General features: G+C 38.2%; 1 protein-coding gene across 6 annotated transcripts in view; it reads left to right on the top strand.

Annotated features, from left to right (window-relative positions):
- The window catches only part of ANKS1A (ankyrin repeat and sterile alpha motif domain containing 1A), a 264,812-nt gene that overhangs the window by 29,925 nt on the left and 215,728 nt on the right, over positions 1-19,159 (top strand). The gene's annotated exons all lie outside the window — the stretch shown is intronic.

Genomic DNA, 19,159 nt, shown 5'->3' with positions numbered 1-19,159 from the left:
TTTTCATGATTTTTCCACTTCTCTCTCATTTGTCTTTCCAATTTTTCATCCACCTCCGTTGTGTTTTTTTTTTTTTTAGGTTTTTTGGCAAGGCAAATGGAGTTAAGTGGCTTGCTCAAGGCCACACAGCTAGGTAATTATTAAGTGTCTGAGACTGGATTTGAACCCAGGTACTCCTGACTTCAGGGCTGGTGCTTTATCCACTGCACCACCTAGCTGGCCCACTTCCATTGTTTTTCAAAATCTTTTTTGAGCCTTTCTGTAGCCTAAGACCAATTCATATTTTTTTGGAGGCTTTGGATGTAAAAACTTTCACTTTGTTATCTTCTTCAGAGTGTGTATTTTGATCCTTCTTAGGTCCAAAGTAATTGTCTATTTTTAGAATTTTTTTTTTTCTGTTTGTTCCTTTCCCCAACCTGTGACTTGATTTTGATTCTTTGTTAAGGTTGGATGCTACTTCCAGGGTAGAGGATACATTCCCAAGCTTTTGAGGTTTTTTGGTAGTTGTTTTCAGTGATATCACCCAGGGACCCGCAAGTTCTCAATTTCTCCAAGGTCTTATGAGAAGTTATAACTGCTCTCCTGGCCTGTGGATGACCTAAGCACTCCCCTCTTCCCTGGAATTATGAAGAGGGTTCCTGCTTTCCTGCAGGCAGTAAGCTCTGTTGTGCTTCTCCTTTGCCTGACATTGAGGTCTCAGACTGTGACCTGGAGCTGAGAATGGGCAAAGCAGCAGAGTCCTGCCTCAGGAATAGTAAAGAGACCCTTGCCATTCCCCCTAACCATCTGTGGCTGAGCACTCTGGAAACAGCTGCTGGTCTCTGGGGCTGGGTCTACACTGAGGTCTGTGCTGAAATGCACTCCTTTCTCACTCTGGTGTGTCAGTTTTCCTGCTGACCTTCCCAATTGTTCTTGGCAGTCCCTGTACTGAGACAGGTCCAGAAACCACCACTGCTGCCACAGATCCAGGCACTCTGAGGTTTGCTCCAGTGTTACCTGGACTGTGCTATGGGTCCTTTAGGCAGTGTGCTTTATAAATTGGAAATACAAGGCAAAACCAAAATAATTCTTGCCTTCAAGAAGTTTATAATTTCCAGGGAATATAGAAATATATATGTATAGGGGCAGCTAGGTGGCACTGTGAATAGAGCACTGACCCTGGAGTCAGGAGGACCTGAGTTCAAATCCAACCTCAGACATTTAGTAATTACATAACTATGTGACCTTGTGCAAGTCACTTAACCCCATTGCCTTTCAACCCCCTCCCCCCGCTTACCAAACCAAAACCAAAACCCTCCCAATATATATGTATAATAAATGTAAAGTATGGGCAAAGTACTGGGGTTTTAGGGAAGAGGAGAAGAGAGTGGGAAAAGCTCTTGGGAGAGTCCTTATGTAGGATGTAGCACCTAAGTTGAGCCTTGAAAAGAATTAAGTCTTCCAAGAGTCAGGAATGAGGAGACATAGAGAGATAACATGTGTGAAGGCATAGATGGGAGATAAAATATATATGGTGAACACTGGTAGGACAAATTGACTCAAACTTAGAGTACACGATGAGAAGTAATGCAAAATTGGTTTGGAAAGAAGCTGTGAAGTTGTGAAGGTTGATGCTTTCTTTTTTTTAGTTTTTTTTTTGCTAGGCAAATGGGGTTTAAGTGGCTTTCCCAAGGCCACATAGCTAGGTAATTATTAAGTGTCTGAGGCTGGATTTGAAATCAGGTACTCCTCACTCTAGGGCCGGGGCTCTATCCCCTGTGCCACCTAGCTGCCCCATGAAGGTTGATTTTAAATGCAAAGGCAATAAAGCATTTTTTAACTGTTAGATATCTTCTGGTTTTTTTCTTTTTTCTTATTGATATTTTCTTTTTCTTTTCTTTTTTCTTTTTCTTTATTTTGGTTTTGAAAGGCAATGGGGTTAAATGGCTTGCCCAGCATCATACAGCTAGGTAATTATTAAATATCTGAGTCTAGGTTTGAACTCAAATCCTCCCGAATCCAGGACTGGTACTCTATTCACTGCAGTACCCCCAATATTTTATTTTTCCAATTACATCTTATGAAATTTTTCAACATTTATTCACATGCATATTAAGAAGTTAAACAGTTTTCTTCCACCCTTCTTTCCCATCCCCCTTCTCTTAGCAGGGAAAAGGCTAATGAACATTGTGTATGTACATTTGTGTTTAATGTGTTTACATATTAGTTTCGTAGGAGGAATTACGACTAAGGGAAAAGAGAAAACCATGGGAATTGAAGGAAAAACATAATAGGAATTTTAAAAAAGTGAACATAGTGTTCATTCAGATTCTGTAGTTTGTTTTTTGTTTGTTTTTGTTTTGTTTTGTTTTTTTCATTTGGATGTGGATAGTGATGTCCAGAAAGGTCCCCAGGGATTGTTCTAGCTCTCTGAGCTGCTGAGAGGAGTTGCATCCATCAAAGTTGATCGATTAACAATGTTGTTAATGTGTATAATGTTCTTTTGGTTTTGCTTCTTTTACTTAGCATCAATTTGTATTATTTACATGCTTCTATAGAGTCTATTCATGGTTTCTTATAGAAAAATAGTACTCCATAACATTCATGTACCATAACTTGTTCAGTCATTTCCCCAATTGTTGGGCATCCTTTCAAATTCAAATTCTTTGCCACTACAAAAAGAACTGCTGTGAATATTTTGACACATATAGGACTTTACTCATTTATTATTGGTATTGCTAGGTCAAATGTTATGATCAATATTTTGCTCTTTGGGCATGGTTCCCATATTGCTCTCCAGAATAGTTGGATTAATTTAATTCCACCAATATTGCATGAATAGCCCAGTCCTCCCACAATCTCTCCAACACTGATCATAGTGTGAGGTAGTACCTCATAGTTGTTTTAATTTTCATTTCTCTAATCAGCAGTTATTTGGAGCACTTTTTTGGGGGGAGGGATTTTTGCAAGGCAAATGGGGTTAAGTGGCTTGCCCAAGGCCACACAGCTCAGTGATTATTAAGTGTCTGAGCCCAGATTTGAACCCAGGTACTCCTGACTCCAGGGCCAGTGCTTTATCCACTGTGCCACCTAACTGCCCCAAAAGATGGACTTTTAATGAAACAGGGGGATTTTCAAACTTTCCTGTGGAAATGACCAAAACTGACCAGAAAGTTTGATCTTCAAGTACAAGAGTCAGGTGAACCATTGGGGGGGGTGGATGAGAAGGAATAACTATGAAGAACTTAATGATGTTGAATTTAGTGTATTTCTGCATGGGGAGAAGATACTGATAACTCATATGAACCTTCTCATTTATAAGAGCAGTTAGAGCATATATAGACAAGGTGCAGGAGGGAGTTGAATATAATGGTATAATATTGTATAAAGTTGGAGTCAATGGGTGATAAAAGGAATGTACTGGGTGGAAGGGCAAGGAAAGGTAGAATGGGCTAAGTTATTGCACAAAAAAAGAGTTAAGATAAAGCTTTTCCAATGGAGTGAAAGGGGGGAAGGCAATGGGGAATTAGTGAAACTTCATTCTCATTAGAAATGGTTCAGTGAAGAAATAACACACATTTAACAGGATATAGAAGTCTGGCCTACTGTAGAGAAAAATGAGAGGAAACAGATAGGATAAGGGGGACAAGTTTGGGGAGTATCAGATGGTAGAGGAGAGGGAAGATTGTCAGACCGGGTAATCAGATGCAACACTTCTGAGCAGGGACAGGGAGAAGGGAGAGAGAGAATAGAATAAATGGTTGTAGGGAGGAATAGAATGAAGGGAAATCCAGCTAGTAATAGAGACTATGGGAATAGATATCAAAGCAACTTCTCTGGTGGACTTAAGGTAAAGAAGGCTACTCATTCCAGAGATGGAGCTGATGGAATCTGAACACAGACTGAAATGTATTTTTTTCTCTTCATTTCTTTTGAGATTCTCTATGTTTTTTTTGGGGGGGAGGGAGTTTATGTTTACTTTCACAAGGTTATTGTAATAACATGAAAGTAAATTAAAAATGGAACAAATACATACACATGAAAGAAAAAGCTTGTTGTACCTTGAAACAAATAGAAGCAAATCCCTTCTTATAATAATTCCTAGGTAGAAGTACATAAGACGAATTATTCTTCAACAAAAAACTAGTGTTTGTAAATCTTAACATTTTATACATGTGACTCATTGGTTTGGGGTGAGACAGCCAAGATAGGGGAAAAGAGGTAGTAACTCAGCTGAATTTTCCCAATATTCTCTTCCAGACGACTTCAAAATAATAGCTCAAATCAGATTTTTGATTGGAAGAGCCAACAAAAGGTTGGAGCCCCACTTTTGTTCTTGGGCCCTGAGTCATTTATGGTGTAGAATTTGGAATATATAAAAACACTGCCCCATACGACAATATTCCTTTGATTCAGTTCTGCCATTATATATACACTGGTTTTAAAGCTTGAGTCTATCACTTCATTTGTAGAACCAAAGGTTGTCCTTGTGTATATTTAGGAGAAGGGGGGAGGATTGGAATAGTGAAATTGACTCCCAGTAGATGTATCCCTAGAAACTGCAGGATTGGGGTGGCTAGGTGGCGCAGTGGATAGAGCACCAGCCTTTGGTCAGGAGTACCTGGGTTCAAATCCAACCTCATACACTTAATAATTACCTAGCTGTGTGGTTTTGGGCAAGCTACTTAACCCTATTGCCTTGAAAAAATCTTAAGAAAAAAAAGCTGCAGAATTATTTCAAGAAGTCTTTGACTTTATTTGCACTCTTCTGCTTGTCAGTTTATTATGTATTTTCTTTTTTTAATTGACATTTTATTTTATTTTTCCAATTACATGTTATGAAAGTTTTTCAACATTCATCCACATGCATTTGCATATTTTTAAGTTACATAATTTCCTTCCGTCTTCCCTTCTCACCCCCCCTCCCCTTGATGGTAACTCATCTGGTGAATATTGTACAAACAGCATTTGTGTTTAACATGTTTACAGATTAGTCATTTTCTCTATAAAGAATTGCGATTAAGGAAAAACAAGGTCATGAGATAGGAAAGAAATACATAGGAGAAATTTTTTTTTATTCAAATTTTTTTTTAATTTATTTAAGTTAATGGGGTTAAGTGACTTGCCTGAGGTCACACAGCTAGGCAATTATTAAGTTTCTGAGATTAGATTTGAACTCGGATCCTTCTGACTCCAGGGCCGGTGCTATATTCACTGTGCCACCTTACTGCCCCCACATTTTTAAAAGCTAATGTAGTATTCATTTAGATTCTGTAGGGTTTTTTGTTTTGTTTTGTTTTATTTTTCTTCCTCTGGGTGGGAATAGCACTGCCCATAACCAGTTTCCTAGAGTTATTCTAGCTCTCTGAACTGCTGAGAGAGGCTGCATCAAGGTTGAACAACTCATAATGTTGTTGTTAATTTGTAAAATGTTCTTTTGGTTCCGCTTCTTTTGCTCAAGCATCAGTTCCTGTAATTCTTTCCATGCTTCTCTAGAGTTTGACCATTCTTGGTTTCCTATAGAACAGTAGTATCCTGATTGGTGGGCATCCCCTCAATTTTCTGTTCTTTGCCACTACAAAAAAAGTTGCTATGAATATTTTGGAACATGTGGAATTTTTCCCAATTTTTTTATACTTAATATTCTCATTTTGTACAAATAATGTTTTTTATACATTAAAAAAATATTCTTGTTTAAGAGTAAACAAAATACCCCCCCCCAAAATATACACTTGCTTGAGTGATAAAGTAAAGGGGAGAGAAAAATTAAAATAAAAAAAAATAATAGTAATAATTGTAGGTATGGCAAGGTGGCGCAATGGATGAAGCACCAGCCCTGGAGCCAGGAGCACCTGAACCCATATCTGGCCCCATACACCCAAAAATCACCCAGCCGTGTGACATGCAAGCCACCTCAACCCCACTGCCCAGCAAAAACCAAAAAAAAGACCCAAAATAAAATAGTAATAATAGTAGGGGTGGTTGGGTGGCAGAAAGAGCACTGGCCCTTGAGCCAGGAGCACCTGGGTCCAAATCTGGCCTCAGACACCCAATGATCACCCTGCTATTATGGGGCCCCAGTCAGGCCACCCAGCCCCATTTGCCCTGCACCCTACCCAAATAATAATAAAAAATGTGCTTGAGTCTTTGTTCCAACACCAACAACTCTGTCGCAGGTGTATCATATTCTTTATGATAAGTCCATCGCAAAAGTTACTTCCATATTTTTCCACCGTTGCCATTGCTGATTGCAACTCCTTCCTTTCCTATTTCTCTACTACCATGTACTATATTTTCTCTCTCCTTTCACTCTGACTCTGCTGTAGGGTAGCTGAGTGGCGCAGCAGATAGATCCCTGGTCCTGGGGCCAAGAGGCCCCGAGCCCCCATAACACCGCTTAGCTCAGCATCCACCTGGCCCTATGGTCCCAGACAGGTCTTCCAATCCCAGCCCCTTGCAAGAAGTAAAAAAGAAAATGTGTTATATTTGACCAGTCTCCCCCCATGGTCCATCCTCTCCTCCATGACTCACATCCCCCCCCCCTTCCCCCTGCCCCCCCTTTAATTCTTACTCCAGATTCGTATACCCCATTGAGTATGTTTCCTCTCCTAGCCACCTTTGATGAGAGCAAAGATTTCCTCATTCCCCCTTGTCTTCCCCCCTTCCATATCATTGCAATAGCTCATTGTAATTAAAAAAAAATCTTCTTATATGAATTATCTTGGCCTATTCCCCCTCTCCTTTTTCTTTCTCCCATTACATTTCCCTTTTTTCCTATTGACTCCATTTTTTTATACCATATTTTATCTTCAAATTCAGCTTTCTCCTGTGCTTCAACTTTAAAAGCTCCTTCTACCTGCTCTATGAACTGAGAAGGTTCATATGAGTATTATCAGTGTCATTTTTCTATACAGGAATACATGCAGTTCAGCATCATTAAGTCCCTCATATTTTCTCCTTCTCCTTTAACCTCCATGCTTCACCTGAGTCCTGTATTTGAAGATCAAACCTTCTTTTCAGCTCTGGCCTTTCCAACAGGAATATTTGAAATTCCCCTGGTTCATTGAAAGTCCATCTTTTTCCCTGGAAGAGGACATTCAGTTTTGCTGGGTAGTTGATTCTCTGTTGCATTCCAAGCTCTTTTGCCTTCCAGTATATTATATTCCAAGACCTACAAGCTTTTAATGTAGTTGCTGCTAAGTCCTGTGAGATCCTGACTGCAGCTCCACGATATTTGAACTGTGTCCTTCTGGCTGCTTGTAATATTTTCTCTCTGACTTGGGAGTTCTGGAATTTGGCTATAATATTCCTAGGGGTTGTTTTTTTGGGATCTCTTTCTTGGGGGATTGGTGGATTCTCTCCATTTCTATTTTGCCCTCTGCTTCTAGGATATCAGGGCAATTTTCTTGTAGCAATTCTTTGAAAATGATTTCAAGGCTCTTTTCCTGATCATGACTTTCAGGTATTCCAATAATTTTTAAATTATCTTTCCTAAGTCTGTTTTCCATATCAGTTGTTTTTTCAATGAGATGTTTCACATTTTCTTCTAATTTTTCATTTTTTTGGTTTTGAAGTAATGAGTCCTGATGTCTCGTAAATTCATCAGTCTCCCTGAGTTCTATTCTTTGTCTGAAGGTTTTGTTTTTCTCAGAGAGTTTTCTTATCTCTTTCCATCTGGCCAATTTTGCTTTTTAAAGCATTCTTCTCCTCAATAACTTTTTGAACTGTTTTATCCATTTGACCTAAGCTGGTTTTTAGCATGCTATTTTCTTCAGCATTTTTTTTGGATTTCCTTGACTAAGCTGCTGACTTCATTTTCATGTTTTTCCTGCATCTCTTTCATTTCTTTTCCCAGTTTTTCTTGTAACTCCTTCATTTGATTTTCAAAGTCTTTTTTGAGCTCTGTCATAGCCTGGTCCCAGTTTCTGTTTTTTCTTGGAGTCTTGTATTGTGATTTTAAATGAGGTTCTGATTTGTTCCTACAAATGACACTCTTGCTGAAAGTATTTTAATTACACAACACAAGGAATAGATTGATTACAATAACATCCAATACAGCAACTAATACATTAAAGACAATGTGTTAGTAATACTATAATCAAAGTAGAAGAAAAAGATAAAGATAACATCACCAATTCGGGGGAGCACCAACTCTGAACAGTCTGTGGCTGGGTGGATCCTGTGTTCTTTTTCCAGCCTTTCTGTTAAGGCCCGATTTGGGAAAGAAAGGAAGAAAGAAAGAAGGAAAGAAAGAAAGAAAGAAAAAAAGAAAGAAAAGAAAGAGAGAAAGAAAAGCCCCAGGCAGAATCAACTCTCCATGGATGATATTCCTGCCAATGCTTGGAGCCTCAGAGTATTTATCAGTGGAGAACAGAGAAGGCTAGATGCTAATTTAGTTGGGAGGGATTCCCTTAGTTGGGAGAGGGTTCCTTTAACAGTAATATGGGAAAAGCCTACAAGTCTAGCAGTTTGAAGACTTCAAGGAAATGCCATAGAGGGCCAGAGGATTTTACTTTGCATAAGATCAATACTGTGAGAATAACCTGTTCTCCCCAGTACTACCTGTGTATTCCAAGGAGTGGCTGGCTCCTGGAGTCTTTGGAATGTGGCCGAATCACCTATGGAATGTCCAGAGGATGGGGGGGGGAGGTAAATTTGTGAGGAAGGCACATCCTCATACAGGCTGGAGAGAACTTACTTATAAGAAAACTTCATTTTCTTATTCAAGTCTTTAGATGCAGGAGACTGTGTTTCCTCATCTTCAGAGTGAGTATTCTTGGGAGTCAGAAGGATTCTTGGGATCATAGATAATGTCTTTCTCAATGGTGTTCCTCTTTTCTCTGCTTGCTTATTTTCCCAGCCTAAGCCTGTTTTTGGGGTGCTTCCTGAGCTTTTGGGACACTCCCACAAGGGTCTCAGTGTGTGAGGCTCTGTCCTCCCTCCTGGTCTGTGAATGACCATATGCGCCCCCCTCTGCCATGGGGCTGAGGTGGAGGGGGCCCTGGTGTTCTATGGGGGGGCCTAGACTGTGATCAGGATCTGAATGTGGTCAGAGCCCCAGAGTCCTCTTCCAGGGACTCTTCACTCCCCTCCCTAGTTTCAATGGGCTCATGCCCTGGGGGCTCCTGTTTCCTGGATCTGGAATGTGGTGGCCATGCTGCTAGCTTTGTGTCCTGAGGGCTGGACTAAAGATGTTCACTCTGGCAGATGTCCCCCTGCTTTTCCCCCAATTTGTGCCCGGTGCTCCCTCTCAGTGTTAAAAATCAGTAAAACAAAGACAGCCTAATACTCTTAGACTATTCTTAGAAGAGGGAGAGAGACCTTGCATTCTCAGTCAGATACCCTCCAGATTCTGCTAGGGAGTGAAAAAGTGGACTATTTCTAGAAAGACCTTGCATCGATTCTGTTGGGGAGGGAAATAGTGGAACACTTCCAGAGAAGAGACCTTGCAGTCTTAGCAAGGCACCTATTTGATAATAGACTGGGAGAACAGTAGCCTGCCTTCTCTTGTTTGATAAGTACTAAACTAAGAAGATAGTAGAGTTCCTTAGAAGACCTTGTATGCTCAGTAATTCATTTAGATAGATAACAAAAAGGTCATTAGAAATCTTTTGATACCCTCACCATCTGGATGGTGAGGTAATATTTTATGAAAGCATTTTATTCTTCTTTTTGTTGCTGGGTAGATTTTTCGTGTAAAAATTGTTACTCTGAAAACTTTAATCAATCAAGTTGGAAGAGAATGGGCTAGGGAGGGGGGAATCACACTAGGCCATATAATCTTGCTTGACTCAGGGCAGCTCCTTGATCTTCAGTACCTTTGTGAGACTTGGGATGTGCTCTTTTCCCAAGAAAAACCCAAAATAAACTTTCCTTTTTGCTCAGAGGAGTCTTTATATTTTTTTTGGTGGATTTTTATCCCACACAGTAATGATTTGGAGCATTTTTTATTTGATTATATATAGTTTTAATTTCTTCATTTGTAAATTGTCTGTTTATATGCTTTGACCTTTTATCAATTGGAAAATGACTTGTAACTTATAAATTTAATGTAATTATATATTTTAGAAATGAGGCCTTTATTAGAGACTTTAGCTGTGAAAATTGTCTTCCAGCTTTCCATTTTCCTTCTAATCTTGGCAGCATTGATTTTATTAGTGCAAAACCTTTTTAATTTAATATGGTCAAAATCATTTGTAATCTATAATGTAAATTATAATGCTTACTCATAAATTTCTCCCCTTTTCATAGATCTGATTTCTTGCTCTGTTAATTGGTCTATGGTGTGACACTTTATGTCTAAATCTTGTACCCATTTTGACCTTTTTTTGTTATAGGATGTGAGATGTGGGTCTATGCCAAATTTTTGCCATTATATTGTTTTTTCTTAATAGATAATGATTATAAAACTACTGCTATATGAAATTTATGAACATATTGGGAATCTGGACTAAATGATCTCTAAGGTCTCTTTCACTTTTTATTTAACAACTTTCCCAACTTTAGATCTTGTAACCACCAAGTCCTTTTATATGGGAAGGGAAGGAGAAGAGAGAATAATACCAGTGGTTCAGGGGCTAATCATTTTGCCCCCTTGCATGCCTCAATTTCTTCAACATTGACAGTGATGTTAATCAGTCAAGACTAATGAGTAAGCTGCTTTTTATTCTGGTGAGGCAGGTAATTGAAGGAAAAACATGAAAGGGAATTAAAAATATAAATGGGTTTATTGTATATTCCATTGGCAATTTAATGTTGTTTGACTCTTTATGACCCAATGAACCCCATAGCATACCAGACCTTTCTATCTCTCTTATCTCTCCAGGCCTAGCCTAGTTTATGGTTATTGTTTCCATGACACTGTTCATCTCATCCTCTGCCATTTACTTTTCCTTTTGCCTTCAATTTTTCCCAATATCTGTGTTTTTTCCAGTGAGTTTCATCTTCATATTATGTGACCAAATTATTTAGACTTCAGCTTCAGTCTTTAAGCTTCCATTTAATAGTCTTAATTTTAGTATTGACTCATTTGATTTCTTTTTCTTTTTCTTTTATTACTTTAGGTTTTTGCAAGGCCAATGGGGTTAAGTGGCTTGCCCAAGGCCACACAGCTAGGTAATTATTAAGTGTCTGAGACCAGATTTGAACCCAGGTACTCCTGACTCCAGGGCCGGTGCTTTATCCACTGCGCCACATAGCTGCTCCAGACTCATTTGATTTCTTTGCTGTTCAAGGGACTCTCAATTTTCTCCAGAACCACAGTTTGCGGCACTCCACCTTTCTTATAGTCCAACTCACAGCCATACATTGCTACTGGAAGTACCATAGCTTTGACTGTACATTTGTATGGTGATGTCTCTGCTTTTATTTATTTTTTTTATTAAAGATTTTATATGAGTTTTACAATTTTTCCCCCAATCTTGCTTCCCTCCCCCCCACCCCCCTCCCACGGAAAGCAATTTGTCAGGCTTTACTTTGTTTCCATGTTGTACATTGATCCAAATTGAGTGTGTTGAGAGAGAAATCATATCCTTAAGGAAGAAACAAAAAGTATAAGAGATAACAAGATCAGACAATATCTGTTCTTTTTTTTGCTTTTAAATATGAATATAAAATGTTCACATTGCTTCCATTTCTCCATTTGCTAGAAAGTATGGGACTGATTTTCAGAATCTTAGATTTTTTTTGATGTGAGGCTTCAGATCGTCTTTTTTATACTCTGTACTTTCACTCTTATCAAGAGGCAACCTTTATTTTGGTTTTTGATCCTTCCACCTTGGAGCACTCTGTCAGTCTTTACTTTGTTTCCATGTTGTAGCTTGGTCCAAATTGGGTGTGATGAAAGAGAAATCATATCCTTAAAGAATAGAAGAGAAGTCTAAGAGGTAATAAGATCAGACAATAAGATATCTGTTTTTTTCTAAATTAAAGGGAATAGTCCTTGCACTTTGTTGAAACTCCACAGCTCCTTATCTGGATACAGATGGCACTCTCCTTTGCAGACAGCCCAAAATTGTTCCCGATTGTTGCACTGATGGAATAAGCAATTCCTTCAAGGTTGATCATCACTCTCATGTTGCTGTTAGGGTGTACAGTGTTTTTCTGGTTCTGCTCATCTCACTCAGCATTGGTTCATGCAAATCCTTTCAGGCTTCCCTGAAATCCCGTCCCTCCTGGTTTCTGAAAAAACAATAGTGTTCCATGACATACATATACCACAGTTTGCTAAGCCATTCCCCAATTGAAGGACATTTACTTGATTTCCAATTCTTTGCCACCACAAACAGGGCTGCTATAAATATTTTTGTACAAGTAATGTTTTTACCCCTTTTCTTCATCTCTTCAGGGTATAGACCCAGTAGTGGTATTGCTGGATCAAAGGGTATGCACATTTTTGTTGCCCTTTGGGCATAGCTCCAAATAGCTCTCCAGAAGGGTTGGATGAGTTTACAGCTCCACCAACAGTGTAATAGTGTCCCAGATTTCCCACAACCCTTCCAACATTGACCATTATCCTTCCTGGTCATATTGGCCAGTCTGAGAGGTGTGAGGTGGTACCTCAGAGAAGCTTTAATTTGCATTTCTCTAATAATTAATGATTTAGAACATTTTTTCATATGGCTATGGATTACTTTGATCTCCTCATCTGTAAATTGCCTTTGCTTATCCTTTGACCATTTGTCAATTGGGGAATGGCTTTTTGTTTTAAAAATATGACTCAGTTCTCTGTATATTTTAGAAATGAGTCCTTTGTCAGAATCATTAGTTGTAAAGATTGTTTCCCAATTTAGTACATTTCTTTTGATCTTGGTTACATTGGTTTTATCTGTGCAAAAACTTTTTAATTTAATGTAATCGAAATCATCTAATTGGTTTTTGGTGATGTTCTCCATCTCTTCCTTAGTCATAAACTGCTCCCCTTTCCACAGATCTGACAGGTAGACTAGTCTTTGGATCTTCTAATTTGCTTATAGTATTGTTTTTTATGTCTGTGTCCTGTAACCATTTGGATCTTATCTTGGTAAAGGGTGTGAGGGGTTGGTCTAATCTAAGTTTCTTCCATACTAACTTCCAGCTATCCCAGCAATTTTTATCCAAGAGGGAGTTTTTATCCCAATGGCTGGACTCTTTGGGTTTATCAAACAGCAGATTACTATAATCATCTGCTTTTACACTTAGTCTATTCCACTGGTCCACCACTCTATTTCTTAGCCAATACCAAACAGTTTTGATGACTGATGCTTTATAATATAATTTTAGATCAGGTAGGGGTAAGCCGCCTCACCTTCTTTTGTACTTTTTTTCATTAAGCTCCTGGCAATTCTTAACTTTTTATTTCTCCATATGAATTTACATACAATTTTTTCTAACTCATTAAAGTAATTTTTTGGAATTTTGATTGGGAGGGCACTAAACAGTTTAGTTTTGGTAGAATTGTCATTTTTATTATATTAGCTCTACCTATCCATAAGCAGTTGATATTTGCCCAGTTATTTAAATCTAATTTAATTTGTGTGAGAAGTGTTTTATAATTGTTTTCAGCTTTTTTTTTTCTTTTTTAGATTTTTCAAGGCAATGGGGTTAAGTGGCTTGCCCAAGGCCACACAGCTAGGTAATTATTAAGTGTCTGAGACTGGATTTGAACCCAGGTACTCCTGACTCCAGGGCTGGTGCTTTATCCACTGTGCCACCTAGCCGCCCCTTATAATTGTTTTCAAAAAGATTCTGAGTCTGTCTTGGCAAATAGACTCCCAAATATTTTATATTGTCTGAGGTTACTTTGAATGGGATTTCTCTTTCTAGCTCTTCCTGCTGTTTCTTGCTAGACATATATAGAAAAGTTGAGGATTTATGAGTGTTTATTTTATAACCTGCAACTTTGCTAAAATTGCTAATTGTTTCAGTAGTTTTTTTGGATGATTTCTTGGGATTCTTTAGGTCTACCATCATGTCATCTGCAAAGAGTGAGAGTTTTGTCTCTTCCTTCCCAATTCTAATTCCTTCAATTTCTTTTTCTTCTCTAATTGCTGATGCTAACATTTCTAATACAATATTGGATAGTAGTGGTGATAATGGGCACCCTTGTTTCACCCCTGATCTAATTGGGAATGCTGCTAGCCTCTCTCCATTGAATATAATGCTTGATGTTTTCAGATAGATACTGCTAATTATTTTAAGGAACAGTCCATTTATTCCTACACTCTCTAGTGTTTTTAATAGGAATGGATCCTGTATTTTGTCAAAAGCTTTTTCAGCATCTATTGATATGATCATATGATTTCTGATAGGTTTGTTGTTGATATAATTGAGTATACTAACAGTTTTGCTAATATTGAACCAACTCTGCATTCCTGGAAATTTTTTTTTTAGGGAGTTCAATAATGGCTTGTTGAATTTCTTTTTCTGAGATAGGGTTGTTTAGCTATTTAATCTCTCCTTCATTTAACTTGGGCAACTTATATTTTTGTAAATATTCATCCATTTCACTTAGATTATCAAATTTATTGGCATAGAGTTGGGCAAAATAATTTCAAATTATTACTTTAATTTCCTCCTCATTGGTGGTGAGTTCACCTTTTTTCATTTATGATACTAGCAATTTGGTTTTCTTCTTTCTTTTTTTTTAATCAAATTGACCAGAGATTTATCAATTTTATTGGTTTTTTCATAATACCAACTTTTGCTTTTATTTATTAATTCAATAGTTTTTTTGCTTTTGATTTTATTTCTCCTTTAATTTTTAGAATTTTTAATTTGGTATTTAATTGGGGATTTTCAATTTGTTCTTTCTCTAATTTTTTTAGTTGCATGTTTAGTTCATTGGTTTCCTCTTTCTCCAATTTATTCATGTAAGCATTTAGAGCTATAATATATCCCCTGAGAATTGCTTCGAATGAATCCCATAGGTTTTGGTATGTTGTTTCATTATTATCATTATCGAGGATAAAATGGTTAATTCTTTCTATAATTTGTTTTTTGGTCCACTCATTTTTTTAAAATGAGTTTATTCAGTTTCCAGTTTGTTCTGGGTCTATATCTCCTTGGCCCACTATTGCATATGACTTTTATTGTGATCTGAGAAAGATGTATTCACTATTTCTGCCTTTCTGCAGTTGATCATTAGGTTTTTATGTACATGGTCAATTTTTGTATAAGTTCCATGAACTGCAGAGAAAAAGGTATATTCCTTTCTATCCCCATTCAATTTCCTCCATAAGTCTACCATATCTACTTTTTCTAACAATCTATTTACCTCCTTAACTTCTTTCTTGTTTATTTTATGATTCGATTTATCTAGATCTGATAGTGGGAGGTTGAGGTCTCCCACTAGTAGTGTTTTGCTGTCTATGTCTTCTTGTAGTTCTTTCAGCTTCTCCTCTAAGAATTTGGGTGCTTTCCCACTGGGTGCATATATATTCAATATTGAAATGACTTTATTGTTTATGGTACCTTTTAGGAGGATAAAGTTTCCTTCCTTATCTCTTTTAATGCTATTTTTGCTCCTGCTTTGTCTTAGATAAGGATTGCTACCCCTGCTTTTTTTACTTCAGCTGAAGCAAAATATATTTTGCTCCAGCCTTTTATCTTTACTCTATATGTATCTCTCTGCTTCAAATGAGTTTCTTGTAAGCAGCATATTGTAGGATTCTGGTTTTTAATCCACTCTCCTATTTGCTTATGTTTTAAGGGAGAGTTCATCCCATTCACATTCAAGGTTATGATTACTAATTCTTTATTGCCCTCCATACTATCTTCCCTATGTTTGTATTTTTCCCCCTTCCCCCACCTTCATCCATATTCCCCAGTATTTTGTTTCTGAATACCACCACCTTTAGTGTGTCTGCCTTCCTATATCACCCCCTCACCTTTCTTTCCCCTTTCCCTTTTTCCTTTTTCCCTTCCCTTCCTTTTGTTATTTCCCCTTTTTTCCTGCACTTCCCTTTCTCCGTTCCCCCCCCCTTTTCCCCTTTTAAAACTTGAAAGGTTAGAAGTTTTATAAGTTAAGTGAGTATGTGTAGGTTGACTTTAAGCCAAGTCTGATGAGAAGAAGATTCAGGTGTTTCTCCTCTGCTCCCTACTTCCCCACTATTACCATAGTTTTTTTGTACCTCAGTGTAATGAGGCATCTCTCTCATTTCTTTTCCCAGTTTTTCTTCTAACTTCTTCATTTGATTTTCAAAGTCTTTTTTTTGAGCTCTGTCATAGCCTGAGCCCAATTTCTGTTTTTTCTTGGAGTCTTTAGATGCAGGAGCTTATGCTTCCTCATCTTCAGACTGAGTGTTTTGATCCTTCTTGGGCTCATTTGTAAAATATTTCTCAATGGTGTTCCTCTTGTTTCTCTGCTTGCTCATTTTCCAGTCTGAGCCTGGTTTTGGGGTGCTTCCTGAGCTTTTGGGACACTCCCACAAGGGTCTCAATATATGAGGCTCCATCCTCCCTCCTGTTCTGTGAATGACCATATGCGCCCCCCTCTGCCACGGGGCTGAGGTGGGGGGGGCCCTGCTGTTCTATGGGGGGGCTTAGACTGCAATCAGAATCTGAATGTGGTCAGAGCCTCAGAGTCCTGTTCCAGGGGCAAAGGACAGAGTTCTGAAGTCTCTCTCTCTTCACTCCCCTCCTTCAACTCAATAAGCTCATGCCCTGGGGGCCCCTGCTTACTGGCTCCTCCTGCTTCTGTTCCTGGATCTGGGCTGCCAAAGGACCATCTTGTTTGCTGTGTTCTCTGAGGGCTGGCTTTCAAGTGCTCACTCTGCTCTGGCAGAGGTGCGGAGCTGTTCCCCCACTTTGTGTCCAGTGCTCCCCGGGGTATAGCTCAGGAGACTACCCTGCTGCTGTGAGCTGCAACTCCCAGCGCCCTGGGGCTGCCTCCAGGAGGCTGAAGTTCTTTTGCTCTGGTGGGCCATCCCTCTGGTGGGCCGCTCCTTCAACCCCGGGGGAGCAGAGCCTTTCTGCTCATTTCCAGGTTACCTTGAGTAAGAGAACTGCCTCACTGGGTCCCTTTGTGGGTTCTCTCTCCTGAAAGTTTAGTTAGAGTCCTTAGCTTATGAGTTTTATGAGAGAGCGCCTAAGACAATATCCTTTCTTGTCGCCATCTTGGCTCTGCCCCCCAATTATAACTTTTAAATGTATTGTTTTTATTTATGCTGATTCAGAAGTAGTGTGAGAAAGACAACTGAACTAGTCAATTTAAACAAACTGCCCAAGGTTGCTCAGTGTGTAAGGAACTGTTCTTAATTGCCAAGCCTTATTTTTTATATTCAATCCATCTGTTTTTTTGAATTTTCCTTGTGGGCATAATTTCCCATGACCTTCATTTAAACCCTTTAAAGCAAGAATTATATAGTAAACCATTCAAATAAATGTTTTTGAAGAGTTTCCATTTAGGCAAATGGTATGCAAACTGGATCCATGTTGAGTTTAAAGCAAAGCTGAAATGAAAATTTAGAAATCAGTTGGTTAGGGGATTATTCCACATAGTAAAAAGATTTACTTTATCTTGGGAGTCAACACTAGTCAACTAAAGGAACACTGAAACTTGCTTTATTACATTTAAAATAAGTAGTACTTTTGAAATATCTAGATTTCAGGAATATAGCTTTACTGCTGTACAAATTAAGGTGTGTCAGTTTTCTAATTATTAACTTATGGAGGTTGAGTTTTTGTGTTCTATTTTCTTTTATAGCTAGAACCCCTCCATTAGTTATGTTAGGATTCATTTTTCTAAGGGCCTTTGAGTGGATTTGTTTGGTGCTGGACTTATCTTTCTGAGGACTTTTCTTATATGGGGACATTTTTCTCTTAAGAGGGAAAACCCAAATTAATATTTGTTAGCTATGGTCTCCCAGAATACCCTATATTTTAGAAATAGGCTGAGCAATGTTATGAACTATCTAGCTTGTATGAAGGAGATTTCTTAGGTAGGCTGATAATCAGGAATGAATAGGTCAGGTATCAAAAGGTCAGGGAATATGATTGTAGAGCTATTTAACCTTCCTTGAGAGTTCTTTTCTGAAGAACTTTGCTGAAAAAGATGGAAGTCATCAAAGGATAATATTTAGCAATTAGCATCAGCAGTTACAGCACTTTGCCTATCTTGTGTATCCTTAATTGCTCTTAGTTAAACTAATAAATGCACTGCCTTTTATATTTCAGATGATGCCAGAGAAAGTGCATATGCTTTGAATTACTTTCCAGTAGTAATGTTTAGTTGAACATCTGATCCCTTCCCTGCATCCCATTTTTGTCACAGTCAGTCAATATTTGATTGGGCCTAAAACTATAGGAAGTCTAAGACAATAGAACTTAATTTTTCTTTATGCAAAGCCATTATAACACTCAAATATGTCTTAAGTAACACCATACTTTAATCAACTGAACTAACTGGCACAGAATTTACAGGATGAAAACCAGGACAGTCACCAACAGAAGACAATACCTTTACTGCTCCAGTTCTTATACCCCTTGGTTAATATTCTGAGGTCACCATCCTAGGGAATGGGGTAAATGGTTAGGGAATTCTTTTCCAAAGACTACTCCTCAGATTACAGTTCTTTTCCATATTATAGTTTTAGATTCAGCAGAGTCTGACATTTAAAGAACATGAGTTCTGTTATTATGGGTTAATCCTTAATTTCTAGCTTTAAGAAAATCTGCCTCATTTGAGTTTTTGAATAATATTATTAGCAATATGTAGAGTTTGTTCTACAGGAAGCTGAAAAAAGTACTTCAGACATACTATGGGCACATTTAATTTACTATATTGTAATTCTCTGTTGGGTTTCCCTCTTAGAGAATTTTAAGGGATAACCTTGATCTTTGAATTTCCTATTGGCTCTGGGAGTCTGTGGTTCTATGTACTACAGGTACATTCAGTCCTTTTAGTCTTATCTAACTCTTTGTGATCCATTTAGGTTTTTTTTTTGGCAAAGATACCAGAGGGGTGCTGACATTTATTTCTCTAGATCATTTTACAGATGAGGAACCTGAGGTAAACAGGGTGAAGTTACTTGCCTAGGATCACACAACTAGTAAGTATGAGTCCAGATTTGAATCTCAGGTCTTCCTGACTCCAACTTGGAGCTCTATCCGCTAGGCCACTTATATACCCTAAAATATCTATGTGGTAGGCACTTTCCTCTCATGTTTCTCTTTATCTATCAAACAGGTAAATTATAACACT

This window comes from Macrotis lagotis, chromosome 5, assembly GCF_037893015.1.
Source record: "Macrotis lagotis isolate mMagLag1 chromosome 5, bilby.v1.9.chrom.fasta, whole genome shotgun sequence".
NCBI lineage: Eukaryota > Metazoa > Chordata > Mammalia > Peramelemorphia > Peramelidae > Macrotis > Macrotis lagotis.
The sequence above is the reverse complement of the archived record's forward strand: the minus strand, read 5'-3'. Positions and strand labels throughout refer to the sequence as shown.